The following is an 8,031-nucleotide window of genomic DNA, read 5'->3' as shown; positions in this document are numbered from 1 at the left end:
GAACATGTGCTTTGCCTAAAAATACTGACCAATCAAATTCATGTCACTATGCTTATAGCCACGCCCAAACAAGTGCAGCAACAGTTTGACATAATTGGAGCGCTGTCCACGCTTTTTTTAAACGCACGAAATGCACGAGATTTGAGGGGAGTTTTGCGCTTGGCATTTTCCAAATAAGGATATCCTACTATGAGTACTACGCTGGAATAATACAATGAATTTTCAAACGGCTACACTGGCTTCGTCTTTCCTGATCGAAAGGGGGTGTATAATTGTTGATAATTGTAGATAATAGACTCTGCATTTTAATGGTCAAATGGCGATTTCGGTATAAAAATGTAGACAAGGACCTTTAAATACTAACTGCCTTTCTGAAGTACTGTACAAGTAATTATAGTGGAACCCCCCCTTAATGACCTTCACACATCTGAGAAAATCAGGTCTTAAAAACCGGCACGGTTGGCCCAGGGGTGGTAAGGCGTCCGCCCCGTGATCGGGAGGTCGTGGGTTCCAACCCCGGCCGGGTCATACCCAAGACTGTAAAATTGGCAATCTAGTGGCTGCTCCGCCTGGCGTCTGGCATTATGGGGTTAGTGCTAGGACTGGTTGGTCCGGTGTCAGAATAATGTGACTGGGTGAGACATGAAGCCTGTGACTTCTGTCTTGTGTGTGGCGCACGTTAAATGTCAAAGCAGCACCGCCCTGATATGGCCCTTCGTGGTCGGCTGGGCGTTAAGCAAACAAACAAACAAACAAACAAACAAAAGTCTTAAAAAGAGGGAGTCTTAAAATGGGGGTAAATTTACAGAGCTTATGGACAGAAAATCAAAACAGCTAGGTCTTAAAAAGGAGGAAGTTTTAAATTGGGGGGTCTAAAAAGGGGGGTTCCACTGTACTTACGTTGAATGAATTCAGCCCCAAAGTATCAAATGTTTAGCATGCACCACTAAATTTGACCATTTGTGACCCTCCACCACGGAATGAGTCGCATGTCACCTTTGCATGATTTTCATATTTGTGACCCTCCACGACGGTATGAGTCGCATGTCACCTTTGCATGATTTTCATATTATTACATTTTCCAAAAGAGTTTTTTATGCTCTATCCAGTGGTGAAAACCGTTTTAGAAATGAGCGAAAACTGTTTGAGTTATAAGCCTGTGACTAAGGTGACCCTCACACTGTTACCAGACACTCCCCGGACTATGATTAGGCCTAGCGCAGAACCGCGCAAGGTGACATGCGACTCATTCCGTGGTGGAGGGTCACATTTGTACATTTTCCTAAAGAGTTTTTTATGCTCTATCCAGTAGTGAAAACCGTTTTAGAAAAGAGCAAAAACTGTTTGAGTTATAAGCCTGTGACTAAGGTGACCCTCTTATTGTTACCAGACACTCCCCGGACTTATATTAAGCCTAGCGCAGAACCGCGCGAGGTGACATGCGACTCTTTTTGTGGTGGAGGGTCACATTTGATTTCCTCACTTGGAAAACAGTAAAACTTCTCTTTTAATCTAACTTATAAAGCTCGTTTCTGTGTGTGTGTGTGTGTGTGTGTGTGTGTGTGTGTGTGTGTGTGTGTGTGTGTGTGTGTGTGTGTGTGTGTGTGTGTGTGTGTGTGCGTGTGTCTGATAAAAAATATGTTATAAGCGTTAATTTTTATGATGTGGGAAAGAAATAATCATTTTATATCAAGGACCGTTCCAGAAATAACTGAAGGTTTACGAAAAAAAAACCGGGTGCAGCTACTGTAGTATCTAATAAAAATTTGAGAAAACTAGATCTGATGATAGAAGAAGACTTAGAATAGAGGTGAAATGACACTTTATAAAGAGAAAATCTTTGGAAACAAAGGTATTATACAACGGAGGGTCTAAAAAAAGAGAGGCCTGACTCAGTGACTGTCAATGAGCAGGAAGCACAGCATAATTTGTGTAACTTACTGCTGGCTGTCGTTCCACCTGGGGCAGGTCGGGATGGTTCTCGTTCAACCCAGTAAACACTTCTCCTGAAAAGTAAAAAAGATGAAAAAATAAAAAATAAAAATAAAAACACGAAAAACACACAATAAACATTAAAATTAAACAAAAACAAGTCGCGTAAGGCGAAAATACAACATTTAGTCAAGTAGCTGTCGAACTCACAGAATGAAACTGAACGCAATGCCATTTTTCAGCAAGACCGTATACTCGTAGCATCGTCAGTCCACCGCTCATGGCAAAGGCAGTGAAATTGACAAGAAGAGCGGGGTAGTAGTTGCGCTAAGAAGGATAGCACGCTTTTCTGTACCTCTCTTTGTTTTAACTTTCTGAGCGTGTTTTTAATCCAAACATATCATATCTATATGTTTTTGGAATCAGGAACCGACAAGGAATAAGATGAAAGTGTTTTTAAATTGATTTCGAAAATTTAATTTTGATAATAATTTTTATATATTTAATTTTCAGAGCTTGTTTTTAATCCGAATATAACATATTTATATGTTTTTGGAATCAGCAAATAATGGAGAATAAGATAAACGTAAATTTGGATCGTTTTATAAATTTTTATTTTTTTTTTACAATTTTCAGATTTTTAATGACCCAAGTCATTAATTAATTTTTAACCCATCAAGCTGAAATGCAATACCGAAGTCCGGGCTTCGTCGAAGATTACTTGACCAAAATTTCAACCAATTTGGTTGAAAAATTAGGGCGTGACAGTGCCGCCTCAACTTTCACGAAAAGCCGGATATGACGTCATCAAAGACATTTATCAAAAAAATGAAAAAAACGTTCGGGGATTTCATACCCAGAAACTCTCATGTCAAATTTCATAAAGATCGGTCCAGTAGTTTAGTCTGAATCGCTCTACACACACACACACACACACACACACAGACAGACACACGCACATACACCACGACCCTCGTCTCGATTCCCCCCTCTACGTTAAAACATTTAGTCAAAACTTGACTAAATGTAAAAAGTATTCAAGGAAATCCTCAGTATATCTTTTGCCCATGAATTTGTGTGTGTGTATGTGTGTGTGTGTGTGTCTGTGTGTGCATAGGTGAGTGTACATTTGTGTATGTGTGTGTGTGTGTGTGTGTGTGTCTGTGAGCGAGTATGTGTGTGTGTGTGTGTGTGTGTGTGCGCGCACGCATGTGCATACATGCATGAGTTTCCTTTATTAGAATATTCTACTCTCAGTCAAACACCGTGAGTTACAAAACATTATCATACTGTCAAAGATAGTTCTATATACTTAGTGATTGAACAGTGCTCTGAAGGTATATTTAATCCGGATTACCTAGTTCTTAGATCAACATCTAGTTATTGTAGCAGGTATAGGGTCTGACTTGTTATTTGAAGATCAAGTTTTAAGATATCATGCCTGACAGCTCACAATTACTAGGCCTACTTGTATTACCAAGAAGTGTACCAGCTTTTCAACCCCAGAAAGATAGAGAGAGAGAGAGAGAGAGAGAGAGAGAGACAGAGAGAGAGAGAGAGACAGACAGACAGAGAGAGAGAGACAGACAGACAGACAGACAGAGAGAGAAACAGACAGACAGACAGACAGAGAGAGACTCGGAGAGAGAGACAGACAGACAGAGAGAGAGAGAGAGAGACCGGCTCCTCCACAAGTTGGCCAACTATGGCATCACAGGCCCCCTCCACGCATGGCTTCACTGCTTCCTCACGGAACGCAGCATGCAAGTCGTCCTTGAAGGCAGTACGTCCCAGCCCACTACCGTCGACTCAGGCGTCCCACAAGGCACCGTGCTGGGCCCACTCCTCTTTCTCAGCCACATCAACGATCTCCCGCAGGCAGTCAGATCCCAGGTTAGGCTGTTCGCCGACGACTGTCTCGTCTACAGAGAGATCAACACCTTCAACGGCCACCACACCCTACAAGAGGACCTGAAGTGTCTAGAAGGTTGGGCAGAGAAATGGGGAATGCGCTTCAACGCCACCAAGTGCTATGTCATGAGCATCTCTCACAAACCACCCTCCACCTTCATGTACTCCCTCAACAACACCATCCTCAAAACTGTCCCTTCCAACCCATACCTAGGCATCCTATTCTCGGACAACCTCAAGTGGAGAAACCACATCAGCAGCATCACCAAGAAAGCAAACTGCACTCTTGGCTTCCTACGCAGAAACCTCCGCCACTGCCCGGCAGCCTGCAGACGAAATGCCTACCTGGCCCTCGTCCGACCCCTCCTTGAGTACGGAGCAATAGTCTGGGACCCGTACCAAGCGCAGGACATCGATAGGATGGAACGCATACAGCGCACAGCAGCACGTTTCATCGCCAACGACTACCGATCAAGACATCCTGGCTTTGTTACGGGCCTCCTGACACGCCACAAACTCCCAACTCTCCAGGAACGTCGAGTAAACCTCCGCCTGACTTTCTACTACAAGGTGGTTGAGGGGCTGGTGCCGGCAATGCCTCCAGACAAATTCCTGACCCCTCAACGTGCTGGCCGCATGATTCGACCAAGAAGACAAACAGCAGACTACAGTACGTTGGTAGCAACCCCATAGACAATTATATAAAAAATAACAACAGGTGTTTCGCTGTACCACGCTGCAACACTGAACAATACAAGCAGTCGTTCTTCCCACGATCCACAATAGAGTGGAATCACCTGGACAACACAGTTGTCCACTCAGCCTCTATTGAGGCATTCAAGGCGGCGCTGACTACCAGCCGCCGATAAGCGACGTCGCTGCGCACACCCACCCGTCGCGCCAAAGCCAGCAATCTGGATGCTAGCGACGTAACCTACAGATACAGATACACAGAGAGAGAGAGAGAGAGAGAGAGAGAGAGAGAGAGAGAGAGAGAGAGAGAGAGAGAGAGAGAGAGAGAGCATGACAGGATCGATTAAATGACGCTATATTTGAATTTTCCAGTTCAGACAATATCAGAAAGTAAAGAAACAAAATAAAGTTGATTTTCTTACCTGTCCCGTTCAAAACCTGGGGCAAACCGTTTTGGTCTTGCCAGAAAGTCAATTCGCCTTCCTGCAGGGGGAAAAAAAGGGGTGCTCGTGAAAGGTACTGGTACAGTTAATCACACAGCTCGGCACAATACACATTCATTCAAAACTTTTCGGTGAAGAAAAAGAAGAGTTTATTTCTTCTAAACTTTACCTATATCATCCATGCTTTGTGGCGTCTGCATCGTCGCCATTTTGTTTCCCGCACGCGCTCACCTCGCGCTGTTGCTATGAGCGTCACACTGATCTGCTCTGTGTCCTTTGTTTTAATTGGCTAGCGGACGTAAATCGAAATGCTCTGGGCACATGAACTCCCTCGACAAATCTCGTTCTTGTGGTGAGGGCAAGTGAGGCGGGAGCACAGGCGCTTGAAACAATATTCAAATTGTTAATAATCATCCCAAATTCATAATTTAACCCTGACCTGTCTTTTTCGTGTGATCATCTGTAGTAGAGGACTTCAAGTTGTGCCAACCCAGATCATTTTTACAACCCGGCCGGGCTATCAATACACAACGAAACTCGATTGAAAAATACAGAAACTCAGTATAAATTTACATATGACAATACCGTGATTCAATACAATACAATACAATACAGTATCATTGGATTTATCATCTGAAAGAGAAACCATTCTGATTCGACGCATCTGACACATTGTTTTTTGATTTTAATGCGTTTATCTGTTTTGTTTTACGGCCTAGCTCAGCAGACAATAGGCTTTAAGTCAGATTTATACCAACCTCGCCGCCCCCTCCCCCCCCCCCGCCCCCCCCCCCCATCCCCCTGCCTGATTTGTGTTGCTTCTTAGTCTCGGCTTTTGGTTCCTGAGCCGCGGCAACTGCCGGAGCCTAGGGCACTAGGCTATGCATGACTGAGACTCGGACGAGACACTGAGACAGACACTGAGACAGACACTGAGACAGACAGGGATTGGCATGATGAAATTTAGATTGAACGTCTTTCAGTGGCAGCAGTAGCCATTCATGTTTTGTTAAATAGGCTACAAAAGAGGCCGACAAAACTGAGTGGCGGCTTTTCGACCGACCTTTAAAAGACCGGAGATCTATAGCCTCTAGCGCCTATACTGCGGCTACGTGTCAAAGCGCACTGCCGGCGCACAAAAAATGTCGGGTCACGTATCGATAAGGTCGCAGTCTATAAAAGTATTTTGAACACAGCAAGGGAAAATAACTTGAAAAGTATTAGTTCACCTGCCAGCCAAACCTGTCACCTGCCGAAAGTCAATGAGAAAATAAAGTAGGCCTACTCGGGGTGTATAACTATAAGCTACACAGTGACTTCGAGCTTAAGTTACCCGGAAAGTCGGAGCTTAAAGACCTTTAATATACGAACCACCCGGCCACGCTCTATACTTTGCATTGTGACTTTTAATTTTAATTGAAAAATAATTAATCTAGATATCAGGGCGTTCGCTGGTTACCACACACACACACACAACTGAAAAGCGCGCACCCCCCCCCCCCCCCCCCCCAGACACACAGACGGATACGACCCCCCCCCCCCACACACACACACACACACGCTGACACTGGCTACTGCTGCCACTGAAAGACGTTCAATCTCAGTGAATTTCATTATGTCAATCCCTGTCTGTTTGTCTAAGTGTCTGTCCGTTTGTCTGTCTCATACAATGACACACGGACACACACGGCACACACACACACACAGCCTCACACACACACACACACGGCACTGGCACAGAAACACCCCCCCCCCCCCTGCACAAACATAAACGCAGTAAATGAAATTCGCTCGAAAGAAACTCAGTACAGAATGTCAGCATGATTTTATTTCATTAACCATTACATCAGATACCAAAGAACGGACCCGTCGTACTCGTAGTGGCAACATTCTCGATGTCAGTCTAAAGAGAATGCTTCGGAAAAGACTACAGGTATAACTTGATCCCACCTTATCAATGCTGAAGATCGGAACGCTTTTTTATCGTCTTGTGGCAAGTATGGGGTACGTATTAATCGTCGAACCCAATTCGCGGCGGTACCTGTTGTGGTTCACTTGAGTGGTTGTACAGTAATTGGTCCATTGCCATTTGAGCGCCTTTGTTTCGAATCTCGGTCTATTTTCATGTGTACCAAGCGGCAGGTTACAAACCTACACAGTTCTATAGAGTTAGGTTGTAGCACTGTGTGATGCCATCATAATTCTTACTTCAAAATCGTAATAACTTGATAGCTTTGGATGTGTTTTGGGTGGGGAAAATCAATTGTGATTAACACTGGGCCTACTACTATCGATGATCAGCTTAATTAGTATCTCAAATCATGGTAAATGCTCAGTTCAGTGTGGGATGGAAACTATGAGTTTGTAGCAGTAGCAACAGCGGCAGCAACAGCAACAACAACAACTGCTGCAACTGCAGCAACAACAACCGCCGGTCAACAACAACAGCAGCGGCAGCAACAGCAACAACAACAACTGCAGCAACAACAACAGCAGCAACAGCAACAACAAAAACACCAGCAGCAGCAGCAACAACAACAACCGTCAACAACAGCAACAGCAACAGCAACAGCAACTGACAACAACAACAGTCCAGCCGGCTCATACTTTTCTTTGTTGAAGGTGACAATGACAGCGGGTTTTCTTCCTCGATCTGATCTGCATCCGCATCCTGAATCACTCCATGTAATGACAGCGGGTTTTCTTCCTTGATCTTATCTGCATCCTGAATCACTCCATGTAATGACAGCGGGTTTTCTTCCTCGATCTGATCTGCATCCGCATCCTGAATCACTCCATGTAATGACAGCGGGTTTTCTTCCTTGATCTGATCTGCATCCGCATCCTGAATCACTCTTTGTATCTTGCATTCGTCATCGTCTGTTGAATAAGGTCCTGGGGAGCTCGAGCAAGAGCTCATGACGGTCTTACCTCTCCTTCTTCATCTGGTGCACACATCAAAGTTCTCCCTCTAGATCCGAGAAACCATTCCTGACAATTTCAACTCCGAGGTCTTCATTCCACATTAGCCTACTTTAAAATTCAAATTATC

General features: G+C 44.4%; 1 long non-coding RNA gene across 2 annotated transcripts in view; it reads right to left on the bottom strand.

Annotated features, from left to right (window-relative positions):
- Positions 1-1,828: 1,828 nt before the first annotated feature.
- LOC138980821 (uncharacterized) overlaps positions 1,829-8,031 on the bottom strand; it is a 6,642-nt gene continuing 439 nt past the window's right edge. Inside the window, exons 1-3 of one of the 2 annotated variants that reach the window (XR_011460453.1) lie at positions 5,149-5,368; positions 4,959-5,019; positions 1,829-2,006 (exon numbers count right to left, since the gene is read on the bottom strand). This is a non-coding gene — a long non-coding RNA (uncharacterized lncRNA). Of the gene's footprint in view, positions 2,007-4,958; positions 5,020-5,148; positions 5,369-7,586 lie in introns of those variants that run through there. The other variant, XR_011460452.1, reaches the window with a different exon arrangement.

This window comes from Littorina saxatilis, linkage group LG11, assembly GCF_037325665.1.
Source record: "Littorina saxatilis isolate snail1 linkage group LG11, US_GU_Lsax_2.0, whole genome shotgun sequence".
NCBI classification, from domain to species: domain Eukaryota; kingdom Metazoa; phylum Mollusca; class Gastropoda; order Littorinimorpha; family Littorinidae; genus Littorina; species Littorina saxatilis.
This window is presented reverse-complemented; position numbering and strand designations above follow the sequence as displayed.